At 32.3% G+C, this 24,222-nt stretch overlaps 1 long non-coding RNA gene across 1 annotated transcript; it reads left to right on the top strand.

Moving 5' to 3' along the window:
• The first annotated feature begins 14,325 nt into the window (after nucleotides 1–14,325).
• Nucleotides 14,326–16,076, top strand: LOC127149069 (uncharacterized). The gene is made up of 3 exons (XR_007820318.1): nucleotides 14,326–14,456; nucleotides 15,721–15,875; nucleotides 15,977–16,076. It is a non-coding gene; the product is annotated as an uncharacterized LOC127149069 (long non-coding RNA).
• The last annotated feature ends 8,146 nt before the right edge of the window (nucleotides 16,077–24,222 follow it).

Below are 24,222 nucleotides of genomic sequence, written 5' to 3'. Positions count from 1 at the left end.
GACTTTAAAAAAAGATTTTTTTAAAACACTGATTAATTTCATTTTTCTTGGGATCAAATCTCAGAGTTTCAAATATATTGATCTCACAACTCAAGAATCTAGAAATAATAGACTTTCAGATATTTGTAGATTTCATCGTAGGTTTTGTTTAAGGAAAACAGTATAAGTTATTAGAAAATATTTATTAGGAAACCTTATAAAATCATAAATTAAATTTTAAACGTTCGAATAAAACATAGAAGTTATAATTTTTAAGAATTTTTTTAAATGATTTTAAAAAGAGTTTTACGAAAGATTTTAAAACTTAAAGAAATTTAAATTTAAAGTGTCTTTAAAACTTTGAGAAATTTTAATTAGAAAGCAAATAAGAGTTAAGATACATACAATATAATAAGCAAATCATCATTAAGATGCATAATAATAAATCAAGTAAAAGAAATCAAGATTTTAATAAAAATATATTAGAGAACGATCGAATGGAGACTACAAAATAATGGACAGAAATGATCTCCTCACCTCAAGAATCTAGAAAAATGGACTCCTAAATATTTCTAAACTTCATCATTGGATGGTTTTAAAAAGGAGACTATGAAATAATAAGATTAATCAACAATGTAATTTGCAAACAAAAATGCACACATTAAAATGACAAGGAATGATAAATATCTCATTGAATGTATTAAACAAAAGTTTAAGGAATATAATTAAGTAAAACAATAAATAAATAAAAGGAGAATTGTCAAAAATGGGATATTAAACAGAATATTTATAAAATATAACAAAATTTTAGATTCTATCAATGATATGTTGGAATTTATGTCCTAAAACTTGTAGTTTATAGTTTAAAATTATATTCTATTCAATAAGGTGGTTATTAAGGATTTATTAATGAAAATAGAATACTATAATCTTGAATCCAACAAATTAAGGTCTCAAAGCTATCTAGTGTAGGCTTGAACTTTATGAAGAGACAAAAACATGGATCAAGTTCGAGTATATAGTCCAAACGATCTATGGTGTATGAATAAGGTTGGGCATCTTATTCTGGAAACATTATGGATGCAACCGACTTCATATTTAGTACAAACAATGTGATCTTGAATAATTCATGAAGAAACATGGAAATGGGGACATCCTATATAAAGAGTTTACATAAGACTGGAACCATAAAGTAGTCATTTTTAAGTTATAACGCAGTTGATTGTATAAAACTGTGTATTTCAATTTTTGATAACCTAGGTAACATAATTATAATCCTGAGCTAACTACGAACTTCTTTTCAAACGAAATTATCCTTAGATCCGCATAGGTGAAGGTAGCTCATCAACACTGGCCCAATAAGCCTCCCATTTCATGGGTAAGACCAGGTGGATCGCTAAGGACATAGGGTGCAAGATGGAATTCACTCCTAACCGCTTTAAGGTTAGTAGATAAGTTGTTCCCATAGGGAGTGAATTCAAGTCTTGAACAAAGGGCCCCACCCTCTTATTGGCTCAAGAGGGATTTAGTTCATAGGTTGGACCTTAAACCAATTGTTCAATAGTGGATCAATGGGACATAAAGAATAAGATATACTTTCGGGAGTAAAATGGTAATTTTTGACTCAATCGAGGTTACGACCAACCTGCGGAAGATTAACTTATTGATCATGGTTATATTAAATGAATACAAATATATCTATAGTGAAGGGAGTGCAATTACAAGACTTTAGCGGAATGACCTATTAGTTAACGAATGTTGATTAACTCGGTCTAAAAGGGTTTAACTAGTTAATCTTGGATCGCTGGAGCCCATAATCTATAGGTCCATTAGGTTCCCCTGCTAGCTCATATGGAATTAACTTAGAAAAATATGTTGGAATAATTCGAATTATTAGGTGATATAATTGTCAGTTATAAGTTTAAGATAGAGTTTTATGTTTAAATGTGATTTAAATATTAAAATATGAATATGAATTCATATTCAAAATCTTGGAATTGATGGAAATGGTCCAAGTTGTGAAAAATCAAAATGTCGACTTTTAACTTTATATTTAATTGTGATTTGAATTTCAGAAAAATGAATGTGAATTCATACTCGAGAGGTCGTAATTAGTCAAGATGAAGAAAATGGTAAAAAGTCAAAATGTGGACTTTTGACTTGAAAATGTCAAAGTTTGACTTTGACTTTATTGGTCAAATGACCATATTATCCTTGGACTAAAGTTAGTGGGAAAATCCAATATTTCATTGAATAATCCCAGGAACACTTAGTAAGATGGGTGACTACATGAGATGTAAACACCTAGCCCACTATGTTTCACTAGTGGTTAGTGAATTATTAGGTGTTAAGATTTAAGAAACCATATAATTAGCCTATTTAAAAGGTATTTTCCATTTTGAAGAAAATTTTGTCTATTTTTGTAATTTTTGAATTACAAAATAAACCTAAAATGTTTCTCTCTTAAGTCTCAACCCTAAATTTATCTTACTTTTTCTATCTATCTCTCTCACTTTTCCTTCACTTATCAAGTCCCACCACCCGACTCTAGGTCTAGAGAATAGTAGATCAACACTAGTGGTGGTCTCCGATTCGAGTTCTTGAAGAGATTTTGAGAAACAGGAAGCAACGAAGGTATGCATTTTCTCTAAATTAGGGTAACATATGCATGTCAATCTCTAAATTAGTTTAGATGCAATTAGGGTAGAATTGATCCATAATTTCACTGTGCATGTATCGTATTCCATCATGATAGACATTGATAGATACTGATATGCTTCTATTAGTCATATTGATAGACAGTGATAGAAGTCTATTAGCATATCATTGATATAATACAAAATTTTGCTTTATATTGTAAATATTTTTGTTTATTTTATGGAAAAATTTTCATAAATATAATAAACCGGTAAAATATTTACGATCCGTATAACAAAACCCATAAAGTTAGCCATTTTTTAAATACTATAGATTTGCCCTTTCCTTTTATCATCTTTCTTCGCCTCTTCCTCTCTGATTTGATTTTTTTTTCTTTCAATTATCTTTCTTCTCTTCCTCTTCTTTTTTTTTCAAATTGTTATTTCATTCAAGATCGTGTATCAAAAATAAAATATCTATTTTTCTAAAATGTTATTTGGTTGTTTAAAATCGTGTATTAAATATAAAACGTCTAAACGATCGTGTACCAAAGAATCTTAAAAAAATCGTTTAGCCAAATCTAAACGATCGTGGACCAAAGAATCTTGAAAAAATAAATGATCGCGTAGACAAATCTAAACGATCATGTACCAAAAGAATCTTGAAAAAAATCGTTTAGTCAAATATAAACGATCGTGTACCAAATAATCTTGAAAAAAATCGTTTAGATTTGGCTACCCAAATCTAAACGATCAAATTTAAACAATCGTGTACCAAATCTAAATGATCATGTACTAAATCTAAATGATCGTGTAACCAAATTAAACAATCGTGTACAGAGAATGTTGAAAAAAATTGTTTAGATTTGACACATCGCGTAGAGTTTAAGAACGGAGCCAGGCAAAGGAAGCCCCGAAGCTTGTCCTTGAGTTGGATTGTTAGGCGACCAAGGAGAAGGATGAGAAGAGGCACTTACACCTCTAAGTATCCCGTCTCAAGAAGCAACATTAGATGGTGGACAAAGAAAAGTGAGTCAAAGTTTCTTGTATCAAATATATTACACATGTTGTTTATGGCATGGTTGACAAGGCATTTTTGGTATTTTCATTATGGTCCTATGACCTTTTTTCGTTTTCGAAATTGTTCTATACAATGTAAAAATTTTGTAGTTTTGTTATATTTTTTAAAAGAACCCTTTATTTTATTATATTTTAAAATGTCTCTAAATAAAATTGAATATGCAATGAAAATAACGATAGAGCATAAAACAACACAAAAAAATAAGATAAGGAAAATTTAACAAATGAAGGGTTTCTTTTTAAAAAAACAAAACAAAGTGGTAAAATATTGACACTGTATAGAACAATTTTGGAAACAGAAAAACCTCACAAGCCCACATTGTAAAATACAAAAACTACTCCAATCAACACGCGCGCATAATCTTCTTATAAACGATCATGTACTACAGTCTAAACGAATGAACGACGATCATTTAGATCATGATACATGATTGTATAGTTCATTTAAATAACATACTTATTAATACATGATCGGCCACACTATCATTTACCATAACTACACGTTCGTTTAAGAAATACCGTTCATTAAAATAATATACATTACACGATCATGTTGACCATGATAAACGATCATGTTGATTATGGTAAATGATTGTGTAGTCCAACGTAAATGATCGTTAAAAGAACAGTAACAGTAGCAGTACAGTAGCAATAGCAGTAGCAGTAACAGTAGCAATAGCAGTAACAGTAACAATACCAATATCAATACCAATACCAATACCGATACCGATACCAATTCCAATACCAATACCAATACCAACAGCAACAACAATAACAATAACAATAGCTATAACAAAAACAATAGCAATAACAATAACAATAAAATCTCTGCGAATGATTTTTATGAATATGTCAAAGTGTTATATTATGTTCCTTACATTTGTAAGATATATCTTCTGAGTATTCATGTTGTTGTATACTTTCGTAATCCTATGAATCTGAATGGTATTGTGTTGATATATACCACTCTGCGTTGTTAAACTAACGTTTGTTATGATATTGATCGTGGATTGTTTGGTAATGAGATCTATCACGAGACATTGTTGGATATCCCAAGTAACTCGTGAGACGCTAGTTAAGATGTGTCCTAAGTCTAGGCGATGGGAGAATCTTAGGCTAATAAGGTGATAAATGATTTATGAAATGATGGTGGAAATTCCAGGTAACTCGAGAGACGTTGGTTGAGATGTGTCCCAGGTCTAGACAAGGGGTGAACCCCAAGTCGATGAGGCAAGAAATGATGTAGGAAACGATGGTGGAAATATTAGGTAACTCATGAGATGCTGGTTGAGATGTGTCTCCGGCCTAGGCAAAAGGGGAGAATCCAGATCAATGAGGCGAGAAATAATTTGCGAGACATTAGTGGAAATCACAGGTAACTCGCGAGATGTTGGTTGAGATGTGTCCCAGATCCAGGCGAAGGGAGAAACCCAGGTCTTGATGATGGGTAGTGATTGTGTGATGATGTAAATCATGTGAAATTCTTGTAATGATTATAGCTGTGTTTAATGCGATAAAAATCTGTGATTACGATTTGATAAGTTTATATATATGTGTGTGTGTGTGTGTGTCTATATATATATGCTTGCATATTCAACATTGATATTAATCACATATGATTTATTATATTTCCCCAAAAAGGTGTTTCCTAAACTCTTCACTCACGAAGTCTTTGACTTACGTTTTAAGTTTCCATCTCCCCAAGTTGTTAGGCGTTGAAATCAAGTAAGGAATGGTTGTCAGGCGTAGAAGCCATGTAAGTGAGAAGAAAGAGGGTGGATGTGGAGACTTGTGCGACGTGCAAGCCGTTTCATCCTATTCGCATTTAGGGAGCCGGTTGGTAAGCACATCGCTCCTTAACACCAAAGACTCAGTTTAGAAGAAAGACAAGTGCTACACCTGGGTTGGTAAGGCCAGAGTCGGAGAGCAAAGAGTTTAAAAACGGAGCCAGGCAAAGGAAGCCCCAAAGCTTATCCTTGAGTTGGATTGTTAGGCGACCGAGGAGAAGGATGAGAAGAGGCACTTACACCTCTAAGTATCCCGTCTCATGGTGGACAAAGAAAAGTGAGTCAAAGTTTAGTTTTAGTTTTATGTTTTGTGAGAAAAGGAATGAGATTTTGTAACACATGAACCTTGTAAAAGTATTTAGTTAATAAAGAGAAGTAGTTATGTTATTCGGATGCTTTATTATTATTTCTTTGAGTTTATCGCCTAGGAATTAAGATCAAGTTGTAACCTCACAAACTCGAACCAGAGACTACCACTAGTAGTGACCCACTATTTTCTGGACTTTGAATCGAGTTGTGAGACTCAATTAGGTGAAAGAAATTGAGAGAGGAATGGAAATTTGAGGTGAAGTTTAGAGGTTGAGATTTTATAGAGAAAAATAGGTTAAAACATTTTGTAATTCAAAATTACTAAAAAAGGAAAAAGTTTTATCACATTTGAAATCAAGCCTATTTATAACCTACTTACATGAAAAAATGCATGTAAATGGTTCACAAAATCTCAATAGCTAACATTCCATTAACTATTAGTGGAACTTAGTGGGCTAGGTGTCTACATCTCATGTAGCCACTTATCTCACTAAGTATTAGTGGGATTATTCAACAAAATGTTAGCTTTTCCCACTTAGTACATAGGCAATATTGTCATTTGACCATTTAAGTGAAAGTCAAACTTTAACTTTTACTAGTCAAAATTCAACATTTTTCCAACCTTCCCAATATGAATCCACATTCATTTTTTTAAAATTCAAATCTCATTTGAATATAACGTCGATCAAAGTTTGACTTTTTAAAGTCAAAAGTCAACATTTTAACTTTTTTACAACTTTGACCAATCCATCAATTCCAAGCTTCCAAATATGAATTTGTATTCATATTTTTAATATTTAAATCACATTCATTTGGGAACCCCTTCATCTAGTTGTACGAAGTGGCATTTGGGGTGGGACGTGACAAATCTAAAATCTATTTTCAAGATATAGCATTTACAAAATAGGTAGTTCATTGTTACATGATATTTCAAAATATATGTCATGCCTCAACCCACCATCCACTTCACACGACTAAAAGGAGGCATGTCGCCTAGACACCAAACGCATACCTATCTGCGAGATAACAAATTGAACTCCTAGTAAGCGAAATTCTCAACCTTCATCATAGAGTTCCAATTTTGAACTCAGAAGATCTTTTCAACTCATCGCAGCGACAAACACTAAACCGAGCAGCTTAACTATATCAACTAGCCTTCAACTCTTAACTCAACTTTTAAGCAATAAGCACCGTAGATATACAAATATAACGCAGCAAAAAGATAGAAAAACACAACTTTAATTTTATTACTTGGTTCAATACTTTACCAATACATTTTCTTCCCTCAAGCCAGTTAAATCAAACATAAGTTCTAAGCTATCAGCCTTCCTTCCTTTGTTGGGATGCTGCTCTTCTGGTTAAGGTATGTAGTGAAGGGATAAGAACCCTACGTCGCGAAAAAGTTAAACAGAACCATTACTCAATTAAATTGAGAACCTAAAAAATATCATTACATTGGCAAAAACAACCAAAAGTACATAAACTAATTTTTATGGCTAAGCAAGCTTCTAAAAGAAATATAGAGAAGAGAAAAAATACACTTACTTTTGTGGTCGACTCTGTATCTGTCAATCATCAAATTGGGGCTCCACCACCAGTTAGAAACCTTCTTATTCTCAAAGCTAGAGATCTTGGTTTGTGGGAACCAAAATTGGAAAGGAAATTTTTTTTAGAGGATTTTCTTTTAAAAGAATACAAAGGCAAAGACAGAGTATATATAAAAAAAAACTCTATTCTTTTGTCGTACATATAACTTCCTCTTTTTCAGGGAAGTTAGAAAGAATATGAGAACGTGGGAAATCCACACACATTCTCTATTAATTTAATTTATTAAATTAATAATAATTAAATCATATTTAACTAAGATTTTGTTTAAATCATATTTAAATGAATCTCTCTCACATAACCTATACGTTTAATTTAATTAATTTAATTAAATCAATTGTAATTAAATTAAACTAAATTGAACTATTAATTAATTCTCAAATATAAGATATTTAATCAAAATTTGAATAATATTCTAATATAAATTTGGGTCTTTTAAAAAATATAATAAAACAACAAAATATTACAATGTATAGAACAATTCATAAAACGGAAAAAGACACAAGCCCATGGTGGAAAATACCAAAAATGTCCCATCAACCACGCCATCAACAACTTGCGTAATATATTTGATACATGATTGCATAATATATTTGGCACACGATCGTTTAGATTTGGCTATTGTTTGGTACGTGATTGTTTAGATTTAGCCGTTTAGATTTGGATAGCCAAATCTAAAAGTTTTTTTTCAGTTCTATCGTTTAATTTGGTTACACGATTATTTAATTTTGTTATACGATTATTTAGATTTGGTTAAAAGATCATTTATATTTGATTATTTAGATTTGGGTAGCCAAATTTAAACGATTTTTTTTTTCAAAATTTGGTACACGATTGTTTAGATTCGGCTAAACGAATTTTTTCAAGATTCTTTTGGTACACGATCGTTTAGATTTGTTTACACGATCATTTATTTTTTCAAGATTCTTTGGTGCACGATCGTTTAGATTTGGCTAAACGATTTTTTTTTTAATTCTTCTGGTACACGATCGTTTAAATTTGTCTACACGATCATTTTTTGTACACGATCGTTTAGATTTGGCTACTCCAATCTAAACAATATTTTTCAAGATTCTTTATACACTACCCTTTATATTTGGCTCCAAATCTAAACGACGTAAAAAAGAAAAGGTAAAGACGATGTAAAAAAAAGAAGAAAATAAGAAAGGCGATGGAAAGAAATCGTAGTAGGAAAAAAAAGAGGAAAAGAAGATACTTGATGAAAAAAATCGCAACAGGAAAAAAAAGGAAAAGAAGAAAGACGATAGAAAGAAAAAAAAATCATAGTGAATACGAGAAGAAAGACGAAAGGACAAACCTGGAATATTTAAAAAAAGGTAACTTCATGAACTTTATTGTATGAGCCGTAAATATATTAGTTGTTTGTTATATTTATAAAAATTTCCCATATAAATTTCTCTCATAATATATAGTTTTAATATGTATTATATACACATTAAATTCTAACCTATAGTTTTAATATGAATCTAATTCACATTAAATTAATGTTTGAACTCATTCAAATAATTTATTTTCTCATAAATTAATTTTGAATCATATCCAAAATTAAATTTATATAATAAAATTTAATTAAAACATAAATTTTTATACGATAGTGTATCACCATATATTATATTATTTCCCAAAGTAAATTTGAACATTTCAAATTACAACCAATACAAATAAATTTCATTACCTTTTATAAGCTTGGAAGGGGACCTAATGGACCTATAGATCAGAAGCTACAACAACATGAGATTAATTGGCTAAACTCATTAACATCATTAATCCATTTCGTTAACTGTGTGTACACTCCACTAAAAACTCCCAATTGAACTCTTCTCATTGTAGATATATTTCTATGTCCACGAATATAGACCAATAACAATAGTTAATCCTTCACAAGTGTTCATAACACCAGCAGGATCAAATTATCATTTTACCCCTAGGTTAGTTCTAATCCTTAAATACCAATGCTTCTCTAATGATTAACCTATTTATGGTCCAAACACTAAATAGAAACCCCTCTCATGCGATAGAGAGGGTAAAACCCTTTGTTCAAGTCTCGGAGACACCATTTAAGGGAATACTCATCTACTTACCCTAAAGTTGGGAATGAGTGAATTTCATCTTGTGTGATTATGTTCCTAGCTGCCCACTTGATATTGTCCTCAAAATGATAAGCATATTGAGTCAACAATTTGTCCACTCTTACCCGTACAAATCAAAGGACAATCCCTCGCGAAGAGATGTTCATAATACACTCAAGATTAAGACCAAGTTACCTAGGTCACCCGAATGAAATAGAAACCTAACTAGTTAAGGGAGTTACATTTAGTGGTTATTATTTCGTGGTCAGGTCTTATATAAACTCATTGCATAGGATATTCTCACTCGCATTTTACCTACACAAATGCGTTGGATCATTGCGTTTGTATCAAATACAAAACAAGTCATATCTATAATGTTACCAGGAAAAAATACCAAGCCTTATCCCAATACTATAAACCATTTAAGTTGTACCTTGAACATTGATCTGTGTATGTCTCTACACTCTATTCAAGACTCATCAAACAACTTAGGATGTTTATTGGATTTAGCTTATTAAGACAAAACTAATAATATAATCAATAGCACTTATTGAAATTATTACTATCTACGAGTTTTAGGACATAAAACTTAACATGTAGGAGTATAAGAACCCCTTTCTCATCTTTCTCCTTGATCGCCTAGCAACCCATCTCCAAGATAAGATTTAACCCACACACAAAATTGTGCTACAGTCCTCCTTAGGCATAATAACCTTAATCCATTTGAAGACGGATAACTTGATCAAGTTTCCCACGCCACAACCCATCTTACCTCTTCTTACTTGGCCTCAACGTATGATAATCTAGGGAAGGAAAACTTAAACACATAAGTCAAATGCTTAGTGAGTGAGGGTTTTAGAAAAACATTTTTAAGAATACAAGTCAAGCACAAAACATTTTCATTTCTTAAATGCGTCTGCTAACATCTCATTTCATAAATCACAGAAATCCCACATTAGCTCGTCTTATTACTTTCCACCAAGAACATGAATCCTTCCCATCACCAAGTCTATTACAATTTACTCTCACCAGTATCTTAGATTAACCTACTGTGACGTTCACTCCATCCACGAGCTCTAGGAAGTTTTCTAATTCACTTCTTTCATGTTGCATCTGCGATTCACATGACACCATTCACATTATATGCACACCACATAAGCACTACTCACTTGATAGGAATAAGGCTAATGATTTGCACTCATTCATCACAATCAACACATAGAAAGGAGAAGTTTTCTCTTTTCAAACAACAACTTCAACACAACAATATATACATATATTTGGCATGTTATACGTAACAATAGACTTAGAAAGAATACTTTCAAAACACATATTTTCATTTACGAAATCGTTCACAAAATACTTCTTTTAAATCATTTGTCTTGATTCATATTGCATCATATGATCACCTCTTAGAATCATTCTGCATATTTAATTACATCTTTGTACCCTTTTCTCAGCTCTGGCATTTACAACACTTTTTTGCCAATTTGCAGCTATGTGTAGTAATCTCAATACATTTAACGAGTTCCATCAATTCCATTACGCGTAACACTTCTTCCAATGCCAGATCACACAGCATGTAAAGGATATTCCATACCAGATTACTTAACATATATGAATATCTTATTCCAAATCACACAGCAAGAATAGAGCAACTTATCCCAGATCACACAGCAAGGATAAGGCATATCCCACACTAGAACACACAGCAAGTGTGAGACATTATATTGCATAAAGTACAAAGATCATCTCATTTCAAACTTTATCAAGTCTCATGTATTTCTTCAGAAATCATCATTCCAAGAAACATTAGTTCAAAACTTTTTTTTCTTCAATAAACAACATCAAAATCAATAATAACACACACAAGACCTTAAGCATAAATGCAACATAAGACTCGGAGAGAATGCTTTTAAAATGTTCTTTCTATTAGAAAAATCACTCATACAAATGTTTGATCCTCTTCTTACCCAAACACCTCTCCTTGCCAAGTACTTCCTCAGCATAACTCAACTCTTTGCACTCACTTGGCAAAACCTCCAAATAACAACACTTCACTTAGGGCTTCCACCCCTATTTATACTAATCATTTAGACCAGTAATTTTCTTTACCCACCAGTTCCAAATTACCACTTTACACGTGTCATTTTACTGCTTGTTAAACTATACAGTCAAACCAAGCTCGACACATAAGCCAACAGTCAACTCCTGATTTGACATTCCCTCGAAACACAAACCTTATCATCTTGAGAAGCCAAACTTTTCCTTGCCTTATCTTCTCGATAAGTTAAACTCCTTTTTCCAACCTCTTTCTTCCTCACAACAGACTACAACCGCCCACTTCTTCTTTTACTTCTCTTCGCATCAGTTCACCCAATCGCCTAACTCATATCGCAATAAGACTTCTTTACTACGCCAACTTTTCCTCTAATTCCTTCTCTCAACACAACTTCCTTCTCTTCAAATTTTTATCTTTAGAATGATCAATCTTTTCATTTTAGAAGGATCATCCCACTCCTCACTGCTTCTCTTCTTCAACTGGACTCCCTTTCTCGAATATGGGCCTCACAATATAACATTTTTACAAAATAGGTAGTTCATTGTTACAATGGTGTACTAGGATTTACTATTCTAAATGTAAGTTTCATTTACCTTTTTTCCGGTCATTTGTTTTTTTTTTTTATTCTCACTACAACAGATTAGCCTTTCAACAACATTTTTTAATAACACCTATTATAAAATGTTATAAAAAAGAAAAGAAAAGCGCGCGGGAGAAAAAAATGAAAAAAAGCATAACTAAAATGTTATTAAAAAGAAAAAGAAAAGAAAAGCGGGAAAGATATATTTGGCAAAAAAACAATTTGGAGCCAAAACCTAGCTAAAAGCAGTACTCGATCATCTCTTCTCCTGTTGGCTCTCTTCTCTCCATCGTCTTCTCCATCATCTTCTCTTCTCTTCTCTTCTCGATAACTTAAATCTCCTACTTTGTCTTCTCTGTTCTCTTCAGTACATCACCTTCGTTTCCAAGCTCCATCTATTTCTTGATTTTGTCTTCTCTCTAGCTAGGTGTTCTCCCTTCTCCGGCTTCATCTACTTCCCAGCTAGACATTCTCTATTCTTCAGCTTCGTCTTCTCTCTGATTTCGTCTTATGTACAACTCTGTTCCTCTTCTCGCTTCTTCGTTCCTATCCGGCTTTCTGTTCCTTTGCTCTTCTCCGACTGCATCTCCCTTCTCTAGCTAGGCGTTCCTTTTCGACTCTTCGTTCTTCTTCTCCCTTCTCCAGCGCCCTGTTCCTCTTTCACCTTTGTTCTCTGGCTAAAGGTATGTATTTTTTTCTCTATTTATTGATGATTCTCCAGCAAGTCAAAATATGGCTCTGTCTCCTATCGATCTCCATCTCCCTTAAAATTAGGGTTTTCATCACCTGCTTATTGTTTTTGTTGATGCGTTTTTTTCTTTTCTTTTTTTTTTTTCTTTTTGTTGCTGATGGATTGATTTAAAGAAAATCTAAAGGTTACCCACCCTCTTGAATTAGAGGTATAATTGACTCAGGTGAGTGTAGGTGAAGAAATTTATGCTTATTTGTTATTTTCTCTTTTTCTATTGAACATTAAAGGTATATTGACTTGGAGTTTTTCATTGAAACATCACAGATGCAAAGCTAGCTTGAACAGATGAAATTTGTCTATAGTATATTGTTTTCACTAGTGAATTGTCTGCTAAAACTTCATCATTTTGTACTGTGTTTGGTATTGCGAAGCATCTACCATTTCTTTCTATAGTGTGGTGCTAAATTGTTGTTGTCAATTCAATGGCTTCATTCATTGTTTGTTAAGCTTAGTTTGTTTATGTAAATTTAATGGCTTTCTTGACATCCTTACAATAGCTAAATTGAGATGTTAACTGTTCAAAGTATGACTTGGAGTGATGAAAGTTTGATCTAAAATTTATGATGTGATTAAAGTATTCCTTCATGATCTTTTTCTTCACTGAATTGTTACTTAGATGATTCGATGGTTAAAGTTTAGTGAGGTAGGTATATCTCCTTTCGATAGTTAAAATGATTTTAAACCTTATTCTTGTTGCAATATTCTTCGCATCAGATCGTGCAAATTACCGTGAAACCCAAAAACAAGAGACAAGTGGTAAAAGAAAGCAGAAGAAGATTGAAAATAGAAATTTCAAGGGAGGTTAAGAACAAGAAATTGGGTTGTCAAAAGAGGATTTGAATGAAAGAGTTGAAGCTTTCATTGTAATGTTAAAAAAGGGGGAAACAGGGGAATTAAATGAGGATGTTGTTCTGTTTGTTTTTCTTTTATTTGTTTGGTGACTTTCAAGAGTTTTAAAAATGTAATCTTGAACCATGAATTTTGGAATATGCGGCCATGATTTTTGTATAAATTCAAATTTTAACTTTCTTTATGCTCTCTTGTTCTTTTATATATAAAACTGAAGGTGGTGTTAAGTATTTTTTTTTTTTTTTTTGTATAAATATAATTGTAAGGACTATATCGGATGAAGATTGATTAAAGATCTTTTACAAATTTTTTAGGAAGTTTCATTCTTCCAATTCCAATCTCATATTCAAGGTAATGTGTAAAATGTTTAGAACAAGAACTTATATACAAATGACAAAATATCGTTAAAGTCAATAGATGATTTACTGTTGGTAAATATCGTTAAAGTTAGTGAGTAGGTTTTAGAGAAAGGAGTGTTTAACTATACACATATATTCTTGTTTAATGTTTAATTGAATTAGATGTTAGTCGACATATGTAATGTAGGACATTATTGATACTATCGACATATGATACTTTTGTTGTGTTTTGATTGTAGCCATGTCCCTCAATTATAACTTGCATCGACTTGGATCTAGAAACTGAATCTCTTATCATTGGTCGCGCTGGATTGGTGACATTGAAGTTTGGGTTGAAGAATCTTTATCTTTTTCAAGCTCCTAGTTAAGGTAAGTTCTCAATTTCTCCAGCATTATTATTTTTTAAGGTTTATGGATTTTTATTTGTCCATAAATGTGAATATTTGCATATTATTGATTAAGATAATTTTTCTTTAGTCTTTGCTTATTTGCCATTGTTATGTTAGTTTTTTTTTAATGGTGATGGTGACTATTACTCTGTTGGTGTTAATGGTGATTATTACTTGGTTGGTTAATCTTTTGTATTCTTTATAGTGGTTACCATATTCTATAGTTTCTGTCATATTTTATAGTTGCTGTCATATTCTATAGATGGGTAACTACATCTTGTTGTGAATGTTGTTGTGAATGTCAACATCTTGATGTGAATGTTGTTGCTGCCATCTTTTATAGTTGCTGTCATTTTTATGTTTTGATCTCTTGTTAGGTTGCTGCCCCTTGAGTAGTGAGATTTAGTTGAAGTAGGTTTTAAATGTTGTGACATTCTTTAATGTCTTCTCCCCCCTAATGATCTTTTTTATATCCCATGCTTGTTTACTGTTGAGTATTGATTTGTAGTTGGGTTGTTGCCATTTGAGTATTGATTTCTTCAATTAAATGAGTTGGTTGATGAAATATGCTTAGATGCCACTTGTTTCGAGTATTGATTTGTAGTTGGATTTTAAATGACTGCCCATTATTGCTGCCCATGTTTTTAAATGCAGTTGGATTGTTTCCTTCAACTAAATGACTTGTTGTGACTGTTTCATGCCCCTCCACCCACCCACCCACCATGACTTTTGAATAGTTACTATGATTTTTTGTTAGGAGCGTATTGAACAAAATCGTATGGCTTCTTCGAGTAGTATAATTGATGATGCAATTAGTAAAGTTCTCAGTCCTAATCATGGCTATGCAAAAGGATTAGGATTTAGTGTGACTCTATCGAAGGTGTCTACATCCATTAACAAAGATAAAACCATTGCATCTCTTGAAAAAAAAATATGACAACCTAACGTCGGATGTACATGAGTTGAAAAGTGTGGTAGTTTCCTTACTAAAATACAAGGTAAATTTGTCTTAACACTCTTAAAAGTTCTTAAACTATGGTTATAGTACATTTTGACATTGTTTGTTTATATAGGAAAAAACAAGTTATGACAATTTTAATCATCTTGTTAGAAGAGTACCATCATCGACACATATTCGTACTCCTACTCCAATCATAAATGACCCACCGATAAATTCTAATCATCTTTGTTATTTTAAATTATTATTGTTTGAGATTTTTCTAACCATATTATTATTGAAAAAGAGTGTTACTACCAAGACTCCCCATAAGTGCTTGCTACTAGATTGGGTGTTCAGGAGAAGTCATTGTTGAAGGTAGATGGTCTTCCAATGATCCATCTGTTATTGATGATGTTGTGGGTACTATTGTAGCATGACCAATGGATAAAGTCAAACTATGTAAGAAATTTAATCCACTTTGTGAATTAGGTATTTATTAGTTCTTTAACTAATTTATTGTTAAAGTTAGATAATGATATTTCTTTTTATTTTTTTGTTAGGTGATTGATGTGTGGAGAAAACATTGGAGCAACACATATAGTTGGATAATAGAACTATTGCTACAATTTGAACATCTTTTTTTATCCTATCAAAAATTTGGGACTTTGGAACTTTAGTGTTGATGATATGAAGTCATTTTAACTGAATTAAGAATTTACTTGTTCTAATAGTTAATGACTTTGAAACTTAGCGTTGATGATTGTTTCAAACATAACCTTTGAATGAATATAATGCTTTTTTTATGTTATAAATTTAAATATTTTGATTATAATTATGATTGTAGATTTGGATGAATGTCAATTAGACCTTTATAGTATGGCAAATCACGACTTCATATGTAAATATCCATATGATTATGACGACAGCATTCATAAAACGCAACAAAAAATTGTTTATAACATTTTTTCAAACAGCTATTGAATGATTTTGATAACGTTTTGTAAAATGTAACAAAAAATGCTACAAAAATTTTTTTATAGCATTTTTGAAATGCTATTAAAAACGCTATTGAAACATTTTTATAGCGCTTTTCTAACGCAAAACAAAACGCTATAAAATGTCTTTTATAGCATTTTTCCAATGTTATTGAAAATGCTATTGAAAGTTGATAGCGATTTTTCGATGTAATAAATAATGCTATAAAAACGTTTCGATAGCGTTTTTCTCACGTTATAAAAAGCATTTAGAGCATCATATTTGTGTTATCGCTGAGGACATATTATAGTAGTTGGTATAGCGGTGGAAAAACGCTATGAAAAGTCATGGACTTTCATTAACATCGACTACGACAGCATTTCGAAAACGCTATCAAAACGTTTTTATAACATTTTCTGGATGTTATCGTAACTAATATTTCTTGTAGTGTCTTGTTTTCTTTTCCATTTTATTTTCTACATTATCTTCTTCATTGTTGTGCTTACCATCAATAGGCTGTATGAAAGTATCTTTAGTTAACAATTGAAAAAAACAAAGTTAAATTTGTTGTAAATATTCATGTTCAATATACACTATTAACTACATTTACTTTTTGTGTGGTTTCTAAATTTTAACTTTCTTTCTTCCAGATAAGAATCCTAAAATTCATTAAACTTAGCTTTAGACTATTGAAAAAAAAAACTTTAAAGAACAAAATAATGTATTTTTTTTTCAACAGTGACATAATAGTATCATTATCTATCAGTGATAGACAATGATAGAAGTTCATCTCACTCAAACTATATACAGTTTGAAGTTAATTTCCACGTAAATACAAGGATGGTACAAAAAAGCATTGAGATTAGATGAAATCTTGTAAAAACTTTCAAACAATAAAACTATAATTCTAAACTTAACGTAGTATTCAACCAAATTTCTTCAATAACCCAATAATAATATAGTTAAATCAAACAAAATCCAAGGAAAAAATTAGATCTCAAAATGAGATGTCATTCAGAACAAAAATTCAGTATAAATATGCATTTATAGTTATAGATATTTACCTTCTCTTTGTGAGCATCATCACTTTGAATTTCCTTTACATCTTCACCTCCAATCTCCTCTAGTAATACAATTTGTTAGTGTAATATGTCAAAGATAGACACTAATAGACTTTTATTATTGTCTATCATTAAAATTAGTGTCCACCATTATAGAAACTTATAAAAGGCTATGATTGTCCATAATAGCATATGTTTTTTCTGATTTTTTTTTCTTTTGGAAAAGGAGACGGTCTCTATTCAATAAAAAACTCAAAGTACAAAAGATAAATACTAAGAGTACAAAAAGAGAGACAAATTGTTAATAAAAGAATGAAACCTCTTCTTTATGATCATCCTCTAACTCTTGAGTTATCAGAGTTTCTTCTATATCTTCACCTTCAATCTCTACCGACAACACAATTTGTTATTGTTCTGTGGTTAAGATAGACACTTATAGACAATGACTTATTTTCACACCGATCAAAATGAAGTATTTTAATAAAAGGAATGGAACCTTTTCTTTTTCTATAGGCGTCTCATCATTTCCCAACACTTGAGTTATAGGAGTTTCCAAACCAACCGTTGCAATAATAGGTTCTGACTCCTATGTTTGAAGTTGTTGGGTTTAGATATCATTTTCATTTTCAACCAATAAGAAAAAAAAAATTATAATTAGTAATCTAATAGTTACAATTTAAAAAGAGTAAGATACCATATACCAAAGACTTATCACGGATAAATAATTTTTCACATAGTTTACCATGTTATCAACACTACTGTCATCTTCCAAAATTTTCAAACTACAAGAAGGAGGTTTATTTTTTTCCAAGTTTAGTTCAAGTTCATTTTCTTCTTCAAACTCTTGCACAATATTTTCCAATGAAACATTCTTTAAGCAATCCTTAATCGTTTTCAACAAACTTATAATTTCTTTCTATCCTTTTCTAAATTTTGTTTGTTCCTCTTGAATTTTCTTGTCCTTCAATTATTTTCTTCTAACATTCCTTTAATTCTTCAATGTCTTGCACAATTCTTTTCACGAGTCACTTTATTTCTTCCATCTTCTTCAATAAATTCATTTAGTTCTTTATTTTATTTTTCCTTTGTTCTTCTTTTTCTTTTTCCTCAATCTTCTTCTTCTGCATGTTAATAAAATATTGCATTATCTTTAATTTAGATTCTTCCTTTGTCATTTGGAGCGGAACCATGAGAAACTACAAGTAAACACAAACATTATTAGAAAATTCATTTAACACCTTTGTGATAGATATGTATATCATTGTTTATCGGTGATAGCTAATGATGGAGTTCTATCACTGCTTGTCAAACAAGTAATTTACAAGTGCAAATGAAAAAAAATGGAAAACATAGAAATAAAGAATTACTTACATCGTTGGATTCAAATATGTTTTCCTTTAAACTCCTCGTTCGACTGCAAACATTCCCATCTTTTTATTCTTGGACCACTATCAGAAATTTTTCTTCCAAAACCAACATCTAGATGATAGTTTTGGAATTATTTCAAATTCCCAATATACTAGGGCCAACAAGAATCCTTGTAGATACACAACAACTTTTTTGTCCAGCAAGTAGCTTTCTTGTAAAATTCCTATGTTAAATTGTATGACAACCTTCTCCATCGATATTCATTTAACTCTTCTTCATTATCCATAATACATAAATGTTTCCGGTTAATTTTGTTATGTACTTGCTTTAGGACGAGGGTACTCTGTAAAATGTAAAGATTTGCTAGTTTAATTTTCAAAATGTCACTCTCAGACTCTCCCATCATTTTGAACATTCTTTCTAAATCACTCTTCGATACCCTTTGATCATACAAAAAGAAGGTTGTCTTAAGTTTAAATGTGTTATCTCTCTCATTTAAATCAACCATACTGAAGTTGTGTTCTTTGAGTCCAGTTATGAAGCAAAAATATTTGAACCCAAATTTCACAATATGTCCATTAAAGTTGAATGTCAATACATTTGGCTTCCTAGTGTAAACTTGTCTCTATACCAAGTAGTTTAAGAATTGGGTTGAAATTTTTTCCATCTTTAGGTTGAAAAGATGTCCAAAAGAACTCTTCATGACTTTATATAAATATTGTTGATTTAATTTGTTTTTTACTCTTTGTAGAACTTCTAGATTTATGTAAGTAGTTACATTTAATTTTTATATTATTTTTTTCCATGTTGAATTAGTAAGTGAGTGTTTTACTTGTTAAAAAGATTTATTAAAACATGTTAGCTGGTATGTTATATATTTTGAAAGTGATAGAAGACTATCACGAGACTAAATTATGGAAACCAAATACTAATTATATAAGCAGCAAAGTGAAAGGCTACCACAAGACTAAATTATAGCCAACAAATACTAAATTTAGTGAAAGGCTATGACAAGATTAAATTATAGGCGGCAAATACTAAATTATAACTAAATATTTCAATCCACAGTGTCATCTAGAAAATGCAAAATTATAGACAGCAAAGGTAGCATATTATTTAACATTAACAAAATTAAATTCTCATACATTTGATTCAAATATATAAAATTTACCCTACCCACGTCCTTTTTCATTTGCCCTTCGATGTTTCTGCCTTTTCTGTTTTATTGCTTGACATTTGTTGAAGAAACAATAAGTTTGATTAGTATATACAAACAAAAGAAGAAGAAAAATGAGGAATGAGAAACAATTGTTATTTTTTAGAGTAAAAATAAATATTGCAATGGCAAATTGAAGACAAATTCATTTCAATTACATTCAAAGAAAAATACAGTATTTAAAGTCTTAAAAATAACTACCCACTAACATCATGACCCTAAACTTTCTCCACTAACATCATGACCCTAAACTTTCTCCACTAATCAACATGACCCTAGACTTTCTCCATGATTACAAATCATGAATGACTAATTCCTAAGAAATAGGAACAAACTTGGACTAAATTAACTTAACAAAGATAAACACACATGAGCATGTTTCAATCCTAAAGCACTTTCTTAACACTCCTCCTTGCTTTAGGAGTTGCAAACACCAAGTTTTGACCTTAGAAACTCGAACTTGCAAGTAGGCAACGGTGTAGTTAATATGTCTGCAACTTGATCTTCTGTTTTGCAGTAGACAAGAATCACCTCTCCACTTTTCTGCACTTCCCTTAAAAAAAATAACTTGATGTTAAAATGTTTAGTCTTCTTATAAAACACAGGATTATGAGAAATAGCAATAGCCGCTTTGTTATCAACAAGAATCTCCGTGCTTTTCTTCTGCTCCAGATCAAGGTCAAATAAAATTTTCCTCAGCCATAAAGCTTGATTGGCAGTAGCTGTTGCAGCAATAAATTCTGCTTCAGCAGTGGATTGGGCTACAATCTCTTGCTTTTTCGAGCTCCAAGAGAAAACACCAGAGCTAAGAGTAAAACAGTAACCTAAAGTGCTTCTCATATCATCAATGGAACCTCCCCAATCACTATCAGAAAAACCAATCAGTTTGAACTCCTTGCCCCTAGTGAACTTAACACCAAAATCACTTGTGCCTTTGACATATCGTATCACTCTTTTTGCTGCCTTAAGATGTAATTCACTTGCACAATGCATGAAACGAGACAAAATACTCACAGCATTCAAAATATCAGGTCTTGTTGCTGTGAGATACATCAAGCAACCAATTAAACTCCTAAAATATCCTTCATCAACTTTGTCAGCACCATCTTCTTTGCACAACTTCTCTTTTTGATTCATTGGAGTGCTTACAGCCTTACACTCATCCATCTTAAACTTCTTTAGTATTTCCTTTGCATATTTTTTCTGGCAAATGAAAACTTCACCTTGCCCTTGCTTGATCTCTATGCCAAGGAAGTAGGACATGAGCCCGAGATCTGTCATTTCAAACATCTTCATCATCTCCCATTTAAAATTTTGAATATGATCTGCATTGTTTCCTGTAACCAGTAGGTCATCAACATACAGTGAAACAATAAGAATGTTAGTACCATTGTGCTTAACATATAAGGTTGATTCTGATAGACTTTTCAAAAATCCCAAGCTCAGTAAATGTTCATCAATTTTGCTATACCAAGCTCTTGGAGCTTGTTTTAAACCATAAAGAGCCTTCTTGAGAAGATAGACTTTATTTCTTTCACCTTGCTTCTCATATCCTTCGGGCTGCTCAACATAAATTTCTTCTTGTAAGACACCATTCAAAAAAGCTGATTTGACATCCAACTGATACAATTTCCACCCCTTTTGTGCAGCTATTGCAAATAGTAACCTGATTGTGTCCATTCTAGCAACAGGAGCAAAAGTATCAGAGTAATCAACACCAAAGATTTGAGCATACCCTTTAACCACAAGCCTGGCTTTGTGCTTGTTAATCGAGCCATCAGCATTAAGCTTGGTTCTAAACACCCATTTAACTCTAATTACCTTCCTATCTTGAGGTCTGTCAACAAGGATCCAAGTTTTGTTCTTCTCTATCATTGACAACTCCTCCTCCATTGCAGCTATCCACCTTTGATCTTTCTTTGCTTCTGCATAGTTTGCAGGTTCACACACAGCAACATTGCACCTTTCATAAATATCAGAAAGCAACCTTGTTCCTCTCACGGAAGCATCATCTACTATTTCATTCTGCCTGTCATCTTCCTCTTCAATGCTTGAATCAAAAAACTTGAATTTCATCTTTTCCAAGGTCTGACCTTTTTTCTCTGCATCATCAAAGTTCCACTCTTCATCTTCCTCGAAGTGAACATCCCTGCTCACGACAATCTTTCCAGTTTGTGGCTGGAAAATTTTATAGGCTTTGCTGATAGAACTATAGCCTATAAAGACACCCGGTGAAGCTCTCCTATCAAGTTTGTCACGCTTGCTCTGTGGAACATGAGTGAAACACAAACAACCAAATACTTTGAGAAATTTCAATGATGGTTTGTACCCATACCATGCCTCAAATGGTGTCTTTTCCTTCAATGCTTTTGTGGGAAGCCTATTTTGAAGAAATACAGCTGTATTTGCTGCCTCTGCCCAAAACTTCTTTGGCAAACTCTTTTCATGCAGCATGCATCTTGTTATCTCCATGATATATCTATTTCTCCTCTCACTAACTCCATTTTGTTGAGGAGTGTAAGGAGCTGTAAGTTGATGTTTTATGCCTGAATCTTCACAAAACTTGTCAAATTCTGCCGAAACATACTCCTTCCCATTGTCAGACCTTACCATTTGAATTTTGCAACCACTTTCATTTTCAACTCTTGCCTTGAACTTCCAAAAGACATGAGCAACCTCTGATTTAAACTTCAAGAAAAAAATCCAGCACATTCTGGTGAAGTCATCAATAAAAGCAATATAATAGAGACTGCCTTTTAAAGAAGGTGTTCTCTGAGGACCTGCAACATCTGTGTGAATGAACTGCAATTTTTTAGTGGCTCTTCAAGATGACTTGGGAAATGACTTCCTATTTTGCTTTCCAAAATGACACGCTTTGCAGCTTGAGATTTCTTCACTAAGCTTGGGAAAATCAAGTGCCAACTCCGTTAGTTGTAGCAGCCCTTGATGATGATAGTGACCGACTCTTTTGTGCCAAAGCTGTGTTTCATCTTCTTTGAGAGCAAAAACAGATTGCTCCTCCTCTAAAGGATTAAGTGAAAACTTTTTCCTTTCATTTTTACTTTGAAAATATCTTGATTTGCTGCATCCTTAATCAAGCAATATTCATTTTCAAAAGTAACTTTAAAACCTTTTTCAATAAGTTGACCCACACTCAACAAATTTTGGTTAATGTCAGGTACAAAAAGAACATCTTGTATATGTTTTGTACCTTTACAACTGGCAATCGCAATAGTCCCCTTTCCTTTGACTGAGATGTAGTCTCCATTGCCAATTCTGACTTTGGTGATATTTGTTGGCTTCAGATCTTTAAACAACTCCTTGTCATGAGTCATATGGTTGGTACATCCACTGTCAATTAGCCAGCTTTCATTTGACTCACCACCCACGAAGCATGTTGCCACAAACAATTGATCCTCCTCCTCCTCCTCCTGATAAGCAATTTTGGCCTCTACACCTTGTTGTTGATTATTGTTCCTGCAAATTACAGCTTCATGCCCCATTTGGTTACATTTGGTGCACTTGGCGTTTGGTCTCCTCCAGCATTTAAAAGGAGGATGACCCTGTTTATTGCAATGTGAACAGGGAGGATAGAATCCCTTCTTGACTCCTGCTTTGTTGTAAGTTGAAGATTCTCTAGTAGAAATTTGATTCTTCTTGAAAAACTTCTTCTTCTTAATGTTCCTAACGTTCTCATGATGCTTCGCTGGCAAGGCTCCTTCAACAGCACCTTCTTGCCTCATGGCTCTTCTTTGTTCCTGCGCTTGCAAAGCATTGAGTATCTTTGCAAGAGTGATTTGAGTCAAATCTTTGGTATTTTCTAAGGCAGAAATAGATGCCTCAAATTTTTCAGGCACTGATACAAGAATTTTTTCTACAATTCTTGAGTCCTTGAACACAGAACCAAGTAATCTGATTTGGTTTGCAATGTCCAATAACCTAACAGAATACTCTTTAATTAATTCTGTTTCCTTCATCTTCTGCAACTCGAATTCTCGAATCAAGTTTAGCACACGCATTCCTTTGATTCTTTCATCTCCCTCATATTCTGACTTGAGATAATTCCATATCTCATATGCTGATCTCAGAGTCATAATTCTAGTGAAGATAGTAGATGAGACTGCAGCAAACAGACATGCCTTTGCCTTGGATTTCTTTGTCTTCTTATCCTTTTGCGCTTTGATTT

The sequence above is a fragment of the Cucumis melo genome, chromosome 4 (assembly GCF_025177605.1).
Source record: "Cucumis melo cultivar AY chromosome 4, USDA_Cmelo_AY_1.0, whole genome shotgun sequence".
NCBI lineage: Eukaryota > Viridiplantae > Streptophyta > Magnoliopsida > Cucurbitales > Cucurbitaceae > Cucumis > Cucumis melo.
Note: the sequence above shows the minus strand (reverse complement) of the source record. Positions and strands in the feature narration are given on the sequence as shown.